This window comes from Ovis aries, chromosome 3, assembly GCF_016772045.2.
Source record: "Ovis aries strain OAR_USU_Benz2616 breed Rambouillet chromosome 3, ARS-UI_Ramb_v3.0, whole genome shotgun sequence".
NCBI classification, from domain to species: Eukaryota; Metazoa; Chordata; class Mammalia; order Artiodactyla; family Bovidae; genus Ovis; species Ovis aries.
This window is the reverse complement of record NC_056056.1, coordinates 86,738,751-86,758,765: the sequence shown is the minus strand read 5'-3', so window position 1 is coordinate 86,758,765 and position 20,015 is coordinate 86,738,751. Positions and strand designations below refer to the sequence as shown.

The 20,015-nt window shown below is 40.0% G+C and overlaps 1 protein-coding gene across 2 annotated transcripts in view; it reads right to left on the bottom strand.

The window, feature by feature from the left end:
- PRKD3 (protein kinase D3) overlaps positions 1-6,256 on the bottom strand; it is an 85,202-nt gene extending 78,946 nt beyond the window's left edge. Inside the window, exon 1 of one of the 2 annotated variants that reach the window (XM_042246269.2) lies at positions 6,138-6,256. The gene's annotated coding sequence lies outside the window, so the exon portion shown is untranslated. Of the gene's footprint in view, positions 1-5,650; positions 5,862-6,137 lie in introns of those variants that run through there. The other variant, XM_042246268.2, reaches the window with a different exon arrangement.
- Positions 6,257-20,015: the final 13,759 nt, after the last annotated feature.

Genomic DNA, 20,015 nt, shown 5'->3' with positions numbered 1-20,015 from the left:
AAGAACTAGCAGATAAAGTAACCTGCCCAGCATCACATGGTTATTAAGAGGTGGAGTAGGAATTAGGACCTACTAGATAGACAAGTTTCATACTTTCCGACCCAGTGGTAGCGCCACAATAACATACTATTTCTCAAAGAGAACAAGGAACTGAGAGAATCACTGCTCAGTGAGGATGTTGTTAGGGTTGAAAGAGCACAGAGAAAAGGCAGAATTGCTCAACTTGTGCTTTGCTTACCTTCTCTCAGTTTTTAAACTAAAACTGTAAAAGAGCACTGAGAACTGAAACTTGAGCCTGGTGAATAAGAGAGACTAAAAGATCTCTGAGAGTGCAAGTCTTCAGGTCCAGATGCAATCTACTCCATATTGCAAATCAGTAAGTGCAAGCACAATTCTGACTCTTACCCTCCTGGAGAAAGAACCGAGCGAAATAATCATGGACTGGAGATGGAGCAGAGCTGTTTCAAGTTTTGTGGGCTAGAGGAATAGGGAAGCAATTTCAGAAACTACAGAATATAACCTTAATATTAACCTTTAGTTACACGTGAAAACAGATTATGAAAGCAAATGGTTTCTGAATACTTAGAAAAGCATATTATGATCACTAGAGGTGAGCTTGAATTAAACAGAATAATGCCAAAGCAACTATATTTACATCTTTGAAAAATGTGATTATTAGCCTTTTTAAAAGGAGAAAATAACTCACAGTAATTGAGTTCTTTCTGCCAGACGCTGTTCTAAGCATTCCACGTTTCCTCATTTAATCCTCACAACAATTCACTTTATAGTTGAGAAAACTGGCCTAGATACTAAAGTACTTGCCCAAGATCATATAATTAGCAAAGCCAGAAAAAAATTAAGCGTATTCTGGCTGAAACAATATTCAAGATGCTATTCCATGCTATTTTTGTAAATAAGTTGCTTAAGTATAAGTTGGATGTTAGTGTGGTTTGCTGCTCTTTATCAACTTAAAGAAACCTTTAGGAGAGTGCTTGGAACTCTGGCCTTCACCCTATATTATTTTTGATTATTTTTAAGATTATAAACACATGGAAAACATGTTTATAAAATCCTCAGATTGTACAGTCTGAGAGAAATAAACTAAAATTCAAGTGAACTATAACAATGACAAGTGTAAAGCTCTGCATTTCAAAAGTTAAATGTGCAATATTGAAATGGAGAAACGCTGACTTAGAACCTGTTCCTTAGAGGAGTTATCAACCCAAGAGTTTAACAGTAGCTGCTATTAATAATATGGGTGACTAAAGAACTAACATAAACCCAAATCCCCAGGACACTGTGAACACATCAGCATCAATCAGTATACTGGTTGCTAATCAGGTTACAGTACCACGGTTAACTTTTTTAAAGGCTGTATTGATTTTCAAAAACAACAGAGTATATATCCAGATTAAGGTGAAGACAATGTCATGTGACAAATTATGCATAACAAAAACGAATAAAATGATGGTCTTCAAATATCTGAAAAGGTGTTAAGAGAGTAACTGTTTTTTCCCCTATTTTTAAATGGATGATTTATTTCTTGCTCTGGGTGACAAAATATTCATTTATGAAGTGTTATCCCTACTTACACCACACACCCAAGAAGTTGTGTTGATGGACAACTTGTGGACACAGAGCAAACATAAGATTAAGGAATTCACAGAATAATTGGTTTATTCAGTATCACTGCAGAGGGCAGAAATAAAATGAAGACAACAGCACTGTTTACTTACCTTCCAGGGTGTTACTGAGGACCATGCTACTATATGAACAATACACTGCTGGCTTATCACAAGTGCTCAGTAAGTTTCAGCAATTTTCATAGTAATTAAGAGTAAAGAATTAAGCTCCCACTTTACACTAAACTCTGCAATTAAGATGTACTTTCTTAAACCCTTGCTATGACCGCAGGGGAGCTATTTAACTGTTTTACAGAAAAGGAGCCAGAGTTTCAGAATAGTTGCTTGCCCATGACTACACAGCTAATAAGTGATGGAACTACAACTCACATCAAAGTTCCCCTGACTCCAAAGACCATGTTCTTTACACTATTTCATGTCACCTCCAACAATCTGGAACACGTTTTCTCATCATACATGACGAGTAGCTTCAAAAAGCTGAACAAACTTCATAAAAACATTAGCAAAATATCTATGAATAATACTGCATGCAGGTTCAATACTTTAAATTACAAGATACTGCTGTGTTCAATAATAGTAATTTATTTTTGACAGCTGTCTTCCCACTAAATTTCCAAATAATAGCTGCTAATGTTAGCTAAGTAACAGTACCTGTCTTATAATTACAATGATCAGTCCTATCAATAACTACTGGTAAACTATGTCTTACTTTCATATTAAAGTATTTGTTAAAGTTTCAGCATGAACACAAATAGAAAAAACTAAGCGAGCTGTCTTAGCTTTTGCCCACTCATTCCATCTGTTTTCCCCCTCCCTGTTTTGTTTTATGAACCTTGATTTGATCTGAGATATAGCATTAAAATATTAAGACTAAATATTTTTAAAAATCTAATACCTCTAATTTATTTTGTCTTTATGCCTCAATCACAAAACAAACAATAGTACATTTTACTAGTTGATAAATCAATTAGATATGTTTGTTCCTAATAGCTATGAGCTGGCAAGCATTTTTATTTGAAACATCTCAAATACTCTTTTGGGGAATTATCTGTCATATATTTTATTCAAATAAGCATATAATCTGTCACTATTGTTGAATGGAGTGAAACAGTGGCATACTAAAGGAATCTTGAGTCCAACCTGCCCTATTATTACTACAGGGTAAAAACAAAGGCCCTGGAGGCGAGGGAACTTAACTGAGAGTTACCTCATGGTAACATCACAATTTGAGCCCTCTCTCAATCCTTCCCTACATTTACATTATCTCATTTCTTAGCAAAGCCTCTAAATATAAGAAGTTCAAAAGCAGCATTTTCACTCAACAAATGTGATGGATCAGATAGTAAAGAATCTGCCTGCAATGTGGGAGACCTGGGTTCGATCCCTGGGTTGTGAGGATCCGCTGGAGTAGGAAATGGCAACCCACTCCAGCATTCTTGCCTGGAGAATTCCATGGACAGAGGAGCCTGGTCCATAATGTCACAAAGAGTCAGACATGACTGAGCAACTAACACTATACTTTATCATTTGCTAGACCGTTATGAGAAACTCTAGGGTTGTACAGCAGTGACCAAAACACACATGGCTATTGCTCTCCCTGGAGCTTGCTGTGTGATATGGGACACACGCATTTAACAAATATTCATATTAATAGCAAAGCAACTACAAATTATGAAAGGTGATATGACAGAGTATCCTGAGAGGACCTAATTTCAACTGGGGTCACAGGCAAGGCACCTTTAAGGAAGCTAAAACCTAAAGGGAAACAGAGAGAGAAGCAAAGAGGATTCCAGAAAGACAAATCCAGCTAGTAAATACTTCAAAACGGAAGCTCATTATCTACTGTAGCCAATGTCCTCTTGTACTCAGTAAAGGTAACAGTGAAGAGGTAAAACACTTTCTCTATTCAGAATAGCATAATATTTACCATGACTCTCTACTAGTAACAGGTTTTCCTGGTTTAATATAATTTTGTGTGCTAGGAATGCTAATGAACGCAGAGAATTTTTTTTTCTTCTGTTGGTAAGTACTGTATTCTTTTAATATGTAAAAAAGCATGTGGCCTTTTTCAATGCAATACTTTACAGGTGTCCTGAAGTCAGTATCCATGTTCTACCTTGATACAGGCTAGATTTTGCTTAATAACCCTGATGTTGCTTTTATAGTGTATAAAAAATCCAAATAACTTAATTGCTAGTTTTTTAAAAATCACAGTTTCTAGCAATTCCTACATCTATTTATTTTCAAAAATGTAACTATTACCTTAGATTAATATAAATACTATTCCTCCTAAGAGCTCAGTTCATTAACTAAATTGTTGCTGGTAAAATTCTGCTCATCTAAACCGTGGGTATTTGCATCTCAGTCTTTCCCACCATCAGAGAGGACAAAGAGTGAGCACACCAAGCCCGCTCTCCCAGGCAGTGAAAAGTTTATCTGCTATTAAGCTTACAAGCTTCCAGTCTACGAATTTATGTTGGGCTTGATGTATCTACATCACCCCTCTGTGCATCAGTGGTATCTGAGAAATCTGACTAGCTAACAGCCAGTGAGCTATTTCATACGTATGGTCACTATAAACTGACCATAGAAGTGGAGAAAACTTTTTCCTACACTGAAATTAAAATTAAAACATCTCAGAACATTATCTCAAGTTTTTTCATTAATGAGACAACTGCTCCAAAGAGGCTCACATACAAGTTCAATTTGAATTACATAATCAGAGAGAGACTAAAAGTACTATCCGCACAGATTATGAATCACAAGCATGATTATTAAATCAAATTTAAAACTGTATTAGCCAATAATTTCCCAATATCAAGTTCTGTAAAAGTAGTTTCTTTTTAAAATGAGCAATAAACTTCAATATGGTAATATTTTCATCAACTTTAAATGGTCATTTATTCTCTTTCCTCCTGTAGGAGATTTTTCCAATTCTTATATAACTTAAAAATTTAATGCCCGAAAACTTGATGTATTAAGCTTTTTAGGGGATATGGCAGTTTTTAGCTGAAAGACCTACTAAGAGATATTTCTATTCTAAACAGGTCACCTCATGAAACTGAAAGCTTATAAAATTTGTATATTTAAAAGACTCACTGCGATTCATCTCAAGATAATAAACAAGTCAACATTCTTAACTCAGGATGGAAAACTGGCTTGTCAAATATTCAAGTTCCTCTAATCAGGCCAACCACCATCTACATGACCTACTGAAGCAAAACCTAACACGAAGGCTTCTGTGACACGTTTCACATACTTTTATTAAAACTTGTAACTTCTTTTTGGCTGAAATGTCCATGCTTGCTCTGAATCCAGATGCTAACAGGAAGAAGAAGCGGGTTCCTCTATTAAGTAAACCTGGCCTAGACCTCGATCGGGGCAACGAATCCAAAGATATCCCCCACCTTCGCTGCATTCAAGTTGGTAAGTAAACTTGATCTAAGCAAAATCACAGCCGCTAAAACTTGAAGAACTGAAGCAGTAAGTACAAAGTAGAAACAGTGTAAGAGTAATACGATAACCGTTTCTAGAGTACAAATTACGGTCTTTAAAAAGTTTTCATTTGCCTCCACAGCTCATTAAGGCTGTGTCGAACTAAGTTCAGGGTGTAACTTATCCTTCCTAATCAAAGATGACACTGATAGTCTTATTTCCTGTGGGGATGGGTGTGGTTGAAGAGACAGTTACGTCCAAGCCATCAATCTGTGTATGGAAAAGTGTGCAGCTCTCACACATGCCTTCGCTCGATTTATATTCGTGCCTGCTGCACACGGCAAGGCCTCTGCTTCTGACTGCGACGACTTCAAATAAAATCTCCAACAAGCAATCGAATAGTCTGTGGTTATTTTACTGCTCAAAGAAACAGACGCTCTCCTCAGTGTTTCATCTAAAGAAAAACCTCCTGGGGGTGAGACTGACTCGGAACAACGCGGCAACTTGCAAAACTAAACCAGAGTCAGGAAACTGGGGTGGGGGCTTACGTTCCCTAAGCACCAACGACTCACCCCTTTGAGACGGCTGCAAGGAAAAGCGGTGTAAAGAAAAGGGAAAGGCTCATCCCAAATTCGGCAGCGTGAGTGCCGCCCGTCTGGCGTCAGGAGTAGTTGGAGGGGGGATCCGGTAAGAGATGGAGACCGAGGGGCCGGGCGCGGTGGTCGCCGGCGTACCGTGACTCCAAGTTGGCGTCGGCGCCCTCGCCGGAACTTGGCCCCATCTGGCGGCCGCGCCGGCGCCCCCGCTCGCCGGGGCGCCCACCGCCCGCTCCTCCCGCAGCGCGCTCCGCCAACTTCCCGCCCAGCCCCGGCGGCCGCCGCCCAGCCCGGCGCGGGGTCCGAGTCCCGCCGCCCCCGTCGCCGCCGCCGCGTGCGGACGGGTGGGGGAGGGGCGGCCGCCGCCAACGCCGCCTCACCCGACGGGCCGGGAGAACAAAGCGGCCGCGGCGGCGCTAACTTTTTCGGTGTCTGTTCCGCGCTCCCCGAGGCGACTACTTACAGAGCCTGGCTCGGCCGGGCGTGAGAAACTCCAAGCCTGCCAGCGTCTGGGTCCTGGACCAGGAGCCAGCGAGGCTTCACGCGCCTCGCAGAATCCCGCCCGCCACAGGCGCCCCTTCTTCCCTCCCTCCCTCCGCCCCGTCCCGTCCTGAGGCCCGAGGGCGGGGGGCCGGGGCGCGCGAGAGGCGGGGGCGCGCGGCCGGCGCGGGGCCTGCCGGGAGCTGTAGTCTCCCCGAGAGCTCGAAGCCGTGGTGGCCGCGTGGGGCTGTGGCTCACTGGCTTGACCTCGCGCGGGAGCAACAGGAGCTCCGGGTGCTTTCGGGTTCGCTCTGCACCCTCCGAGATCCTGGCGTCTCCGTGAGCGCTGGGGAGCGGGGCGCGACCGTGTACATATTCCAGTTACGCACTGTACTTGATACCCATTATTGCTACTGAACTGCCTTTTTCTCTTTTGTCCTCCGCTCTGATGTTAATGATGGTGGCAAGGGGGCAGGAGGTGGTGACAAGTCCGGAACTTGCTAGGGGTCTACAGTAGAGAACAGTTTCCACACTGAGGTATCTGCTCCTCCTGTTTCCCTCCCCAGTGCTTAGCCTCTAGGTGGCCACTTGGCACTGCATCCCAGGGGGTTCCACACCTAGGCAGATACATCCAGAGCCCTTCACCTAAAGCAGAATAAACCGGATCTGTCTTCAGTATGTTTTGTGTATCCTACTTGTCCATCTTTAAACTTGAGTGTGTCCCCTATCATCAGAGCAAAGTGAAGTCAGGAATCATGGAACCTAGGTTTCCACGTGGCATTGACAAGGGTGACAATGCCAGGTGAGGAGAGAAGCGGGTGGAAGGAGATCTAGAGGGAAAATACCCTAGGTGTTAAATTAGACATGTTTTGCGTGAAAGTCCTGAACAGCTGACACACATAGTCCCAGAAAGGACCTAGTCCTCCTGAGGTCCAAATTTCATCCCCAGAGTCCTTAAGTAAAATATATTGAAAGAAGCGGATGGGTTTCAGCCAATAATTCATCCATCCAGTGCAGAGGTCGAGGACAGTCTTTTGGGATTAGGAAGAAAAAAAGCTAAGTGGGTCCCTACTTTTTATTCCAAGTCATCAATCTTACTGGATGTCCCTGGCTTTAAAGTTAAATGGGAATTTAAAAATAATTTATATTAAAGATGAGGCAAGTAAAATTGTGTATAACTCTGGTCTACTCTGAAGCTATATTTTTAAAAGACATTTCTGAAACATTTTGGGGAATTCGAAGATACTACATGTCTCACATTCAGTAATATCTAATTCAATCTAATTATATTTTATATGGAGCATTCCACTATTCTTTTGCATTAAAATTGAAAGTAAACCCACTCAAGGTTATGTTTAAAATTAAAAACATACCTAGGCTCTTACCTAACTTTGCCTTTTTCTTCCCTTCACTTCCCAGCTGACGTTTTAGTCCAACCCCAAATATCCTCTCTCAGCAAGACTCCCAGGAGTTCACTGGACCTGTTTACACCCAGTCCCTTCTTAACTAGAGACTTCATTTTCACCGGTGGTTCTTAAAGAGACAGAAGTTACTCTTTCTAGAAGTAACTTTTCTAAATGAAGCAAGTTGCTATTTTATAGAGGTGCAAATGTGTGTGTGTGTGTGTGTGTGTGTGTGTGTGTGTGTGTGTGTGTGTTTGGGGCTTCTCAGGTGGCTCGGGGGTAAAGAATCTGCCTGCCATGCAGGAGACGTGGGTTTCATCCCTGGGTGGGGAAGATGCCCCAGAGTAGGAAATAGCAGCCCTGCTCCAGTGTTTTTTCCTAGAAAATTCCATGCACAGAGGAGCCTGGCTGGCTACCATCTATGGGGTCACAAAGAGTCAGACACGATTAGCACACATGCATGTGTGTATATATACATACATATATCGATGTATGTATGTATACCTTCATTTCATTTCCACTTTGTCACTTCTCTTTTTAAAAATAAAATCATCTCCTCCATTCTAGTTGAATCTTTCAACAAAACATTTAAGACTATCTGTACCTGTAATTTTTTTGCTTGACACGAACTGCAGTTTTCTCAAGATGTTCCATTCCTATTCCAAGAGGACTGAGGAATAAAGATTAGGTATATTAAGTAAATGTGAGATTTTTATACTTGAGAGAAAATATAATCAGACTAAGATGGAAAAAGATTTTTCTTCCTGCTGGTGTTTTTTGAAAACTAGGAGTTTAGTCTTTGTCTTCTGTGACTGTAGTTGCAAATGTTGTCCTAGATTTATTCCACATACACCCCACTCCACCTTAATGGTTAACAACACAACGATTCACATATGTTACCTAATAGAAGCAAAGAGAGTCAACACTGCTGTGACTTAAGGTAGCAGAGCATCCTGGTTTGGAATCCAGAATGCAGAAAAACATGATTTGTTAAGGCCCCACTGGAAGAAATAGTCATTAAAAAAAAAAAAAAAAGCTTGAGTTTGTTTTAATTTATATAATGTGATTACTGCAAAAATTATTTTATTTTTCTGTCTTTTTCCATGACCTTAAAACAAGTGAAAAATTTAGAAAGCATTTAGGTGCCAATACAGAGTTAGTAAAATAGGTATGGGAAAAAATGCTTCAGGGTCTATTTCTTTTTCAGCACCAATGCTCTTGATATATTCTTCAAAATGTCCTCTACTCTAGTTCAGATCCTCCGTATCTGGAGATTTTATTTGGTCTTCTTCTAGACTAGCATGAACTGTTAACACCTTCAAACAGTCTTCTCTGATTTGTAGGCTCTAAATAATTGTTCTGTGCTCTGATAGCCTTGATGGATAATTCTTGAGTAACTTACCACATTTTATTGTGGACTGAGTATGGCAACCCACTCCAGTACTCTTCCCTTGAAAATCCCATGGACGGAGGAGCTTGGTGCAGGCTACTGTCCATGGAGTCACAAAGAGTCGGGCACGACTGAGCGACTCAATCACAAATGAGTAGATATCAGTTCCCCCTGGGCTCTCTGTATCCACCTTTCCCCTTAATGAACTTCGAGAAGACCACGGTCTTCTATCTGGATATAAAGCCTACTAATAATATCTATCATTTACTAAATACCAGCTCTGGGCCAGGCACATTCATCCTTATTTTTTATAGCTTTCTGTATTTATTCCATATAACACTTCCTTTTTCTTTACTTGCACTTATACGTAGCTTTATATAATTTACTATTTGATTATATATTATGTTATCAATATATATGCAGATATAAATATATTCACAAGTATATATGTATACAAACATATATATGCATATATATTTATAACATAGTGTATAATAAAAGAGAGGTGTGGTGAGGAAAGTTCAACTAGAAGGAGAATTAGAAAAATCTGATAACTAAACGGAGCGGTTACTGCCCACGTTCTACCTAGGATTTCATATGGTGTCCTTAAAAATTAGTATCAGGTAATTTGCAAGAAAAAACAAATTATCTGGTTCATCCACAATAATTCTCGCTTATCTTTGTGCTTGCAAATATGTATTCCCCTAAGAAAGAGGAGGTAATGTACCAATGTGCTTCTGGATTTCATTCTAGTTAAGTATTAATTTAAAACCTCTGTTTGAAATACTGAAAAATCGGTTATGATATATTTAAAATGCCAGTTGAGAAAGAATAAAGGTGCTACTGACCTAGGTAGAGAGTCAGTATTAAACTTCATTTCATACCAGCATTGAGCAAAGCAGCGAAGTTAGAGATGCAGACTCCCTCACTCACAACCTGGGAACTTCCCCAGCCCTCAAGAGCCAACTGGAAGGTAAGGGTGGGAGTAGGACTTTGAAGACAGAGTCCAGCCTAGGCTCTGCCATTTAGCAAGTGCATGCTGCTTAATCTCACTAAGAATCTGTTTCTTTACCTATTAAATAAGGGGAGATAATTACTCACCCTATAGAATTTTTGTGAGAATTAAATGAAAAAAAATACATCTAATGCACTAAACCTGTAATGGGCATTAAGGATGCCTGAGGATGCACTATGAGCCAACCGTTTATCAACCTGTGTGACCACGGGCAAATTAACCTCTGTGTGCTTCAAGTCTCATCGTCTGTTAACTTGGTTTGCAGTAGTCCTTCCGCCACGATTTGTATAAAGACCAAATGAGCTAGCACATAGAAAAGACCTTAAAAAAATTGACATGTTGAACAGTTAAGAGTTTTTACATCTCCATATCTCCTTTTTTTCAGGCAGCACAGGCAAAAAAAAGTTGCTGAGCTTGAGTCTGTGGAGGGAAATTTAATAACAAAGAGTTTAAAAAGAACAGGAATCCCTATGGCTATAGAGTAAATTCCTTTGCACTTCATCAAAGGAAAATCCTGTTGCACAGATCCTCAACTGACCGAGGACTCAGAAACCTTCTTTGCAACATTTTCTACACTAGTAGCTTCATGTGTTCGAGTGCAGGATAAAATCACTGAACAGTTTTATGCTTATTGGTTTTATTTTTAATATAGTTAGACTACAAGGACCTGAACTTGTTATTATAAATTGTACTCTGATCATGACACCTCAAATTTTCAAAATCTCAAGTCTTTCCTGAAAGAGTTGTGACTGTGTAATCTTAGACTGTAAAATTGTATCATAGTCACTTATTTGATGATGGAGAGTTTAGCTGAAAATTAGTCGTTATTAATTTAGTTTGTTTGTCTTTTTTCCCTGAGATTCCCCTTGAAACTTTACAATCCTTGATATATTGATTTTTGAAAGACTACTGTAAGCAAGGCATTTGATAGGATTTATAGATGAAACAACTCTTGTTCTCAAGAACCTAAAGTTTATTAAGTAAGATATGTGAAAATCTATTAAATAGAGAGAGAGTAAAATAAATAAGTAGAAGGAAAAATAAAATGTCAGAGAAGTACAAAGCATACCACCGGCCTGGGGAGGTCTAAATGTATAGAAAAAGAGGGTTTTAGCTGGGCTTGGAAGAAAGAAAAGGATTTGAAAATATGGGGGAGAGGAATGGGAGAAAAAAAGATTCTGGGAGGAAACAATAGGAGAAAAAGCATCAGTTCAGTTCAGTTCAGTCGCTCAGTCATGTCTGACTCTTTGTGACCCCATGAATTGCAGCACGCCAGGCCTCCCTGTCCATCACCATCTCCTGGAGTTCACTCAGACTCACGCCCATCGAGTCCATGATGCCATCCAGCCATCTCATCCTCTGTTGTCCCCTTCTCCTCCTGCCCCCAATCCCTCCCAGCATCAGAGTCTTTTCCAATGAGTCAACTCTTTGCATGAGGTGTCCGAAGGACTGGAGTTTCAGCTTTAGCATCATTCCCTCCAAAGAAATCCCAGGGTTGATCTCCTTCAGAATGGACTGGTTGGATCTCCTTGCAGTCCAAGGGACCCTCAAGAGTCTTCTCCAACACCACAGTTCAAACGCATCAATTCTTCAGCGCTCAGCCTTCTTCACAGTCCAACTCTCACATCCATACATGACCACAGGAAAAACCATAGCCTTGACTAGACAGACCTTAGTCGGCAAAGTAACGTCTCTGCTTTTGAATTTGCTATCTAGGTTGGTCATAACTTTTCTTCCAAGGAGTAAGCGTCTTTTAATTTCATGGCTCCAATCACTATCTGCAGTGATTTTGGAGCCCCCCAAAATAAAGTCTAACACTGTTTGTACTGTTTTCCCATCTATTTCCCATGAAGTGATGGGACCAGATGCCGTGATCTTCATTTTCTGAATGTTGAGCTTTAAGCCAACTAGGAACGAAAATATGGGGCACATTTTGGAACAAATAGTTCAGGTAAGCTCAGCCATAGAATTTTTTTCTCACATTGAAAAATTTGAGATATAATTCACAAACTCTAAGGTTCCCCTTTTAAATTTGTATAAACATCTATTTCTGCTTTATTGACTATGCCAAAGCTTTTGACTGTGTGGATCACAATAAATTGTGGAAAATTCTGAAAGAGATGGAAATACCAGACCACCTGACCTGCCTCCTGAGAAATCTGTTTGCAGGTCAGGAAGCAACAGTTAGAACTGGACGTGGAACAACAGACTGGTTCCAAATAGGAAAAGGAGTACATCAAGGTTGTATATTGTCACCCTGCTTATTTAACTTATATGCAGGGTCAGTTCAGTTCAGTTCAGTTGCTCAGTCATGTCCGACTCTTTGTGACCCCATGAATCGCAGCATGCCAGGCCTCCCTGTTCATCACCATCTCCCGGAGTTCACTCAGACTCATGTCCATCGAGTCCGTGATGCCATCCAGCCATCTCATCCTCGGTCGTCCCCTTCTCCTCCTGCCCCCAATCCCTCCCAGCATCAGAGTCTTTTCCAATGAGTCAACTCTTCTCATGAGGTGGCCAAAGTACTGGAGTTTATATGCAGGGTACATCATGAGAAACTCTGGGCTGGATGAAGCACAAGCTGGAATCAAGATTGCCGGGAGAAATATCAATAACCTCAGATATGCAGATGACACCACCCTTATGGCAGAAAGCGAAGAAGAACTAAAGAGCCTCTTGATGAAAGTGAAAGAGGAGAGTGAAAAAGTTGGCTTAAAGCTCAACATTCAGAAAACTAAGATCATGGTAGCTGGTCCAATCACTTCATGGTGAATAGATGGGGAAACAGTGGAAACAGTGTCAGACTTTATTTTTCTGGGCTCCAAAATCACTGCAGATGGTGCCTGCAGCCATGAAATTAAAAGACGCCTACTCCTTGGAAGGAAAGTTATAACCAACCTAGATAGCATATTAAAAAGCAGAGATGTTACTTTGCCAACAAAGGTCTGTCTAGTCAAGGCTATGGTTTTTCCAGTGGTGTATGGATGTGAGAGTTGGACTATAAAGAAAGCTGAGCACCAAAGAACTGATGCTTTTGAACTGTGGTGTTGGAGAAGACTCTTGAGAGTCCTTTGGACTGCAAGGAGATCCAACCAGTCCATCCTAAAGGAGATCAGTCCTGGGTGTTCATTGGAAGGACTGATGCTGAAGCTGAAACTCCAAAACTTCGGCCACCTCATGCGAAGAGTTGACTCATTAGAAAAGACCCTGATGCTAGGAAAGATTGAGGGAAGGAGGAGAAGGGGACAACAGAGGATGAGATGGCTGGATGGCATCACTGACTCCATGGACATGAGTTTGGGTGGACTCTGGGATTGGTGATGGACAGGGAGGCCTGGTGTGCTGTGGTTCATGGGGTCACAAAGAGTTGGACACTACTGAGCAACTGAACTGAACTGAACTGAACTGGTTTTAGTATGTTCACAAAGTTACACATCACACTAATTTCAGAATATTTTCATCACCCTGAAAAGGAAACCTCATATCTGTTAGTAGTCACTCCCCGGTTCATAGGTGACTAGCACCCCGACCTACTCCCAGTGGAGTCACAGGCTCTTGCTGTTGCAAGTCCTTGGGTGGGCAAGCCCAGAATGATGAATGTGGAGGAATGCTGGCAGGGCACCTGCTATGTCTGCTGCATACGACTTCACCCTCTGCCTACAAAGCTTTGTCTCTAGCTTTGATCTCTTTCTATAACTCCCTGAGTATTCCGCAGAGAGATCACAAGCTCAGAGTGTCCCTAAATGAACTCACCTTTCCTCTGTCTATATTTCCAACATCTGTTTTGTCATCCAAGACAGACACTTGTTGGTCACCTAAACTCTTTTTCCCTGATCTCGAAATCCAATTGGTGACCAAGTACCATCAATTTCATGCCTTCACATTTCTATGTTGTATGCCCTTCCTTCTTTTACACAACTGCTGTCTCAGTATGGGCCTTCATTAGCTCTCATGTGATCAACTGAAATGACCATGTAAGAGATTTCCCTGCTTGAATCTTCTCTTCTTTAATCCACTATCCACTCTGCCATCAGATGGATGGCTCTAAACTGCAGAACTGACTATATGATTTCCTTAGCCTAAAATTCTGCAATAGCTAAGCAATGTCTTTATTGTGCAGACTTTTTAGCATGGCATACATTAAGGTACCCCCTCCTGTTTGCTCTTGTGGCTACTCCTCATTCTTCACATACCTAGCACCTTAAGCAGTGGTGGACTGCTGGCAGTTCCCCAGTGTGTTTTTGCTCAGCTGATACCTGTCTCTCCTTCTTCTACCTGTTAAGCAATTCCAAGACTCATTCAGTTCAAACTCTCCTTTATGCCGCCTTTCTTGTCCACTTCAGGTCAGATGGGAATAGCCATTCCTTTTTTTGTGCTCCAAACGTGTTTCTTTCATATTTACTTTTTAAATTGAAGTATACATGATTTACAATGTTGTGTTAATTACTGCTATACAGCAAAGTGATTCAGTTATTCAAATATATACATTCTTTTTTAATGTTCTTTTCCATTATAGTTTACCATAGGATAATGAATATAGTTCTCTATGCCATAATACAATAGGACTTTGTTGTTTATACATAAAAACTTACATCTGCTAACCCCAACCTTCCACTTCATCCCTTCCCCAACCCCTTTCCCTTTGGCAAATACCAATCTGTTCTCTATATTTGTGATTTCAAACATGTTCCTTTCATAGCTCCTGTGCGTAGACACTTTATGCACAGCTGTCTCTCTTACTAAACTGTAAGCTCCTTGAGATCAGGACCACACCTAATTTCCTGTGTTCCTTGCAGGGTGCCTTGCACAAGTCTTAGTATTCCAGACATGGTTCCATGTCCAGTTCTTACTGTTGCTTCCTGACCTGCATATAGGTTTCTCAAGAGGCAGGTCAGGTGGTCTGGTATGCCCATCTCTTTCAGAATTTTCCACAGTTTATTGTGGTCCACACAGTCAAAGGCTTTGGCATAGTCAATAACACAGAAATAGATGTTTTTCTGGAACTCTCTTGCTTTTTCGATGATCCAGTGGATGTTGGCAATTTGATCTCTGGTTCCTCTGCCTTTTCTAAAACCAGCTTGAACATCTGGAAGTTCATGATTCACGTACTGCTGAAGCCTGGCTTGCAGAATTTTGATTATTACTTCACAGAGAAATGCAAATCAAAACCGCAATGATATATCACTTCATACCTGTCAGAAAGGCTATCATCAAAAAGTCTATAAATTACAGGACGTTCCTGGTGGCTCAGTGGTAAGGAATCTGCCTGCCAAGGCAGGAGACATGGATTCAATCCCTATCCCTGATCCAGGAAGATCCCACATGCCGTGGAGCAGCTAAGCCCCTGTGCCACAACTGTTGAGCCTGTGCTCTGCAGCCTGGGAGCTGCTACTACAGACACCAATGTGCCCTAGACTGTGCTCTGCAACAAGAGCATCCACTGCAAAGAGGAGCCTGCTCACCACCACTAGAGAGGAGGCCCCATCTGCTGCAACTAGGGAAAAGCCCATGCAGCAGCAAAGACGCAGCACAGCCAAAAATAAATAAAATAAAATTATTTAAAAGTCTATGAATTACCAATGTTGCTGAGGTTGTGGAAAAAAGGGATCCCTTATACACTGTTGGTGGGAAGGGAGGTTTCACACACAAAAAGATAAAAATAGAACAACCACATGATCTAGCAGCTGCACCCCTGGAGAAAATGAAAATACTAATTTGAGCAGCATTATTTACAATTGCCAAGATATGGAAGTAAACTAAGTGTTCACCAGTAGATGAATGGATAAAGAAGATTAATGTATATATACAATGGAATATTACTTAGTCACAAAAAGAATGAAATATTGCCATTTGCAGCAACATGGATGAAACTGGAGGGTATTATGCTTAGTGAAATAAGCCAGACAGAGAAATGCAAACGTGATATGTTATCACTTGTATGTGGAACCAAAAAATTAATGAGTGAATATAACAAAACAGAAACTGCTGCTGCTGCTACTAAGTCGCTTCAGTCGTGTCCAACTCTGTGTGACCACTGAGACGGCAGCCCACCAGGCTCCCCTGTCCCTGGGATTCTCCAGGCAGGAACACTGGAGTGGGTTGCCATTTCCTTCGCCAATGCATGCAAGTGAAAAGCGAAAGTGAAGTCGCTCAGTCGTGTCCGACTCTGAGCGACCCCATGGACTGCAGCCTGCCAGGCTCTTCCGTCCATGGGATTTTCCAGGCAAGAGTACTGGAGTGGGGTGCCATTGCCTTCTCTGAAAACAGAAACTACTATGTATAAAATAAATAAACTTATAAGGATGTATTGTATAGCACAGGGAATATAGCTGATATTTTATAACTTTAAAATGAACGTAATCTTAAATATTGAATTGCTATGTTATACATCTGAAACTAATATTGTAAATCAACTATACTTCAATTTTTAAAATAAAATGCAGTTTCTTAAAGAGACTCAGGTTCATAACAGGCATAAGGCACCCAAGTGAATGAATGGATAAGTAAAATATGGTATATGCAATGGAATATTTGTCAATCTTAAAAATGAAGGAAATTCCGATACGTGCTGCAACATGAACCTTGAGGACATCATTCTAAGTGAAATAAGCCTGTCACAAAAAGATATCCTGCTTACATGAGTTACTTAGAGTAGTTAGATTCAGAGAGATAGAAGGTAGAATGGTGATTGCCAAGGGCTAAAGAGAGGGAGAACAGGGAATTATTGTTTAATGGTTTAGTATTTCAGCTTTCCTAGATGGAAATATTTCTGGAGGTGGATGAGGTGATGGTTGTACAACAATGTGAACCTACTCAATACCTCTGAACTATACTCTTTAAATGGGTTGATGATTAGTTTTACGTTATGTGTATTTTGCCACAATTAACAATAGAATATGACAATATAAAACAAACTCAGGAATCTCTACCAATTATTATGTTAATTAAAAATACGTAACATCAAATATGAAGGAAGAGTATAAGAATAAATAAAGCTTTTTAATGCAATACAGTTATTTTATTAATGAAACACTTTTTCTTAATTTTCTCATTTTGTAACAGACAAATAATATGTATTCATGGAATAATTATATTCATGGACAGGCATTAATATGGAGCTGAAATTTGAGAACTAGTGGTGGTAATTATATTAAAAATAGAAGTGAAGGGAAAGAGAACAATAATTAAAGAAGGTAGCAGGGGCAAGGGAAGAACATTGTCTGTGTTGTTGGCTAAGCTGTACTTTTATGTACTGTGATGAGTCACATATTTCTTCATATTTTGGCAGACACTACTTTGAATAATCATAAGGTATTTGTTTTCAGATATTCAGTGTTTTATTGAGAACTTGGTATGCTGCCAGGGCCTTCACTCTTCTAAGGATTATATTATCAAAGTCTTTTACACGTAAAAGCATATGCTAAAGATGTGTGTATATGTGTATGTGTGTGTGTGTTCAGTTGCCAAGTTGTGTCTGAAACTTTGAGACCCTATGGACAGTGGCATGCCAGGCCTCCCTGTATTATACTATAAAACAATAGTATTATGTAAAGCCGCATAACTTAAAGATAAACATGAAATAACACAGATATCTACATAATCTGGCTATTGTCTAGCTGCTATATTATATTTCCCCTATATCTTCAGTCTCTAAAAATCTTGAATAATAATTTTTACTGTATCCTATGTGTGTATGGCATGGTCTTGAATGTCATGTATTTTCTGTCTGAGCCATTAGCTTGTTTTCTGATTGGGGTTCATTTTCTCTATTCTAAGAATAGAACTGAAAGGAGGGGATAATTTTGCAGGGAGGAATGGATTGGAAGTTTGGGATTTGCAGATGTAAACTGTTAGATACAGAATGGATAAACAACAAGGTCCTATCGCATAGCACAGGGAACTATATTCAATATCATGTGATAAACCATAATGAAAAATAAAATATATATGCATAACAGAATCACTTTGCTGTACAGCAGAAATTAATGCAACATTGTAAATCAACTATACTTTATTAAAATAAATATCGAAAGAAATAAAGAAGGGGACGGTTTGACTCAGAGGAGAATGAAGACTCACAATTTTGCTACGGCCACTTCCTTTGCTTATGAAATTTCCTCCCAGCACACTTTCTCAAATTACAACATTGCTTCTTCCTAATTTTAATAGATATTTAACCCTGGACTATTAGAAGGATTTTCTTAAAGGACTAAACAAATATATTATGAAAGGTAATTATTCAGTCTCTTTTGCTTTCTTATAGATTTCTAGATTCGAACTTTAGTGTTCCCCATCATAGATATATATGATTTTCTGAGCAAGAAGCATGAAAGACAAAGATTTGGCCAGTGACAGAAGGGGATTAGTTTTACTAAAATTATATGCTGAATAATTTAAGTTCCTTTTAAAGGGAAATTTAAGTATACTTGTAGCCTTATGCTGATTATGAGCTTTGTGGAAATGCTTTTTAAAACATTAAAATTGAAGGTGAATGAGTTCATCTAATTTATTACAGTCTGAACAATGGAGTATATATAAACAGTAGAGTTGAGAGGATTTTTTATGACCACAATCTGCACTGCCTCAGAATGACTAAAACACTCAAAATACTTTGCTAATATTTCAAATATGTAAATAAGGTAAACATCATACCTTCATCCTATTTAAGCAAAAATAAAGAGATATATATAGGAGTATATGTGGTTTAAGGCAGAATTAGAGTTATTTATCCTGCATAAATTTAATCCTAAATTTAGGCAAAAATAAAGATATATATAGAAACATATGTGGTCTAAGGCAAATTTGGGTTATGGTATTATGCTGTAATTTTCTATGATCATTATTAATAACTATGTGTGCCATAGTCAGCTTGTTTTTTTTTTAATGACTACTGCTGTTTTCTGTGAATTTGTGTTATTTTTATTTGCTGTCTTAACATTCTATTTTTGAATCCCATGGAAAGAGACTTTAGAGCCATTTTTCCTCTTTCATTTGAGACCACTAGGCTTCAGTTCAGTTCAGCTGCTCAGTCGTGTCCGACTCTTTGCGACCCCATGAATCGCAGCATGCCAGGCCTGCCTGTCCGTCACCAACTCCCGGAGTTCACTCAGACTCACGTCCATCGAGTCAGTGATGCCATTGAGTTGGAGATGCCATCCAGCCATCTCATCCTTTGTCGTCCTGACCCCAGTCCCTCCCAGCATCAAAGTCTTTTCCAATGAATCAACTCTTCGCATGAGGTGGCCAAAGTACTGGAGTTTCAGCTTTAGCATCATTCCCTCCAAAGAAATCCCAGGGTTGATCTCCTTCAGAATGGACTGGTTGGATCTCCTTGCAGTCCAAGGGACTCTCAAGAGTCTTCTCCAACACCACAGTTCAAGAGCATCAATTCTTTGGCGCTCAGCTTTCTTCACAGTCCAAGTCTCACATCCATACATGACTACTGGAAAAAACCATAGCCTTGACTAGACGGACCTTAGTTGGCAAAGTAATGTCTCTGCTTTTGAATATGCTATCTAGGTTGGTCATAACTTTTCTTCCAAGGAGTAAGCATCTTTTAATTTCATGGCTGCAGGCACCATCTGCAGTGATTTTGGAGCCCCCCAAAATAAAATCTGACACTGTTTCCACTGTTTCCCCATCTATTTCCCATGAAGTGATGGGGCCGGATGCCATGATCTTGGTTTTCTGAATGTTGAGCTTTAAGCCAACTTTTTCACTCTCCTCTTTCACTTTCATCAAGAGGCTTTTGAGTTCCTCTTCACTTTCTGCCGTAAGGGTGGTGTCATCTGCATATCTGAGGTTACTGATATTTCTCCCGGCAATCTTGATTCCAGCTTGTGTTTCTTCCAGTCCAGCATTTCTCATGATGTACTCTGCATATACTAGGCTTAGCTGAACCTTAAAAACAAGCTTTTTTTTTGGTACGACTTGATAATTACTCTTCAAACAATTGTTCTTTCATGAAAGGTCAAAAAGGGCTTAATTAACAATCAATTAATGCTGCTTCAAGATTACAAAATTGAGAGAAAGAATGCTTTAACAGTTAAATCT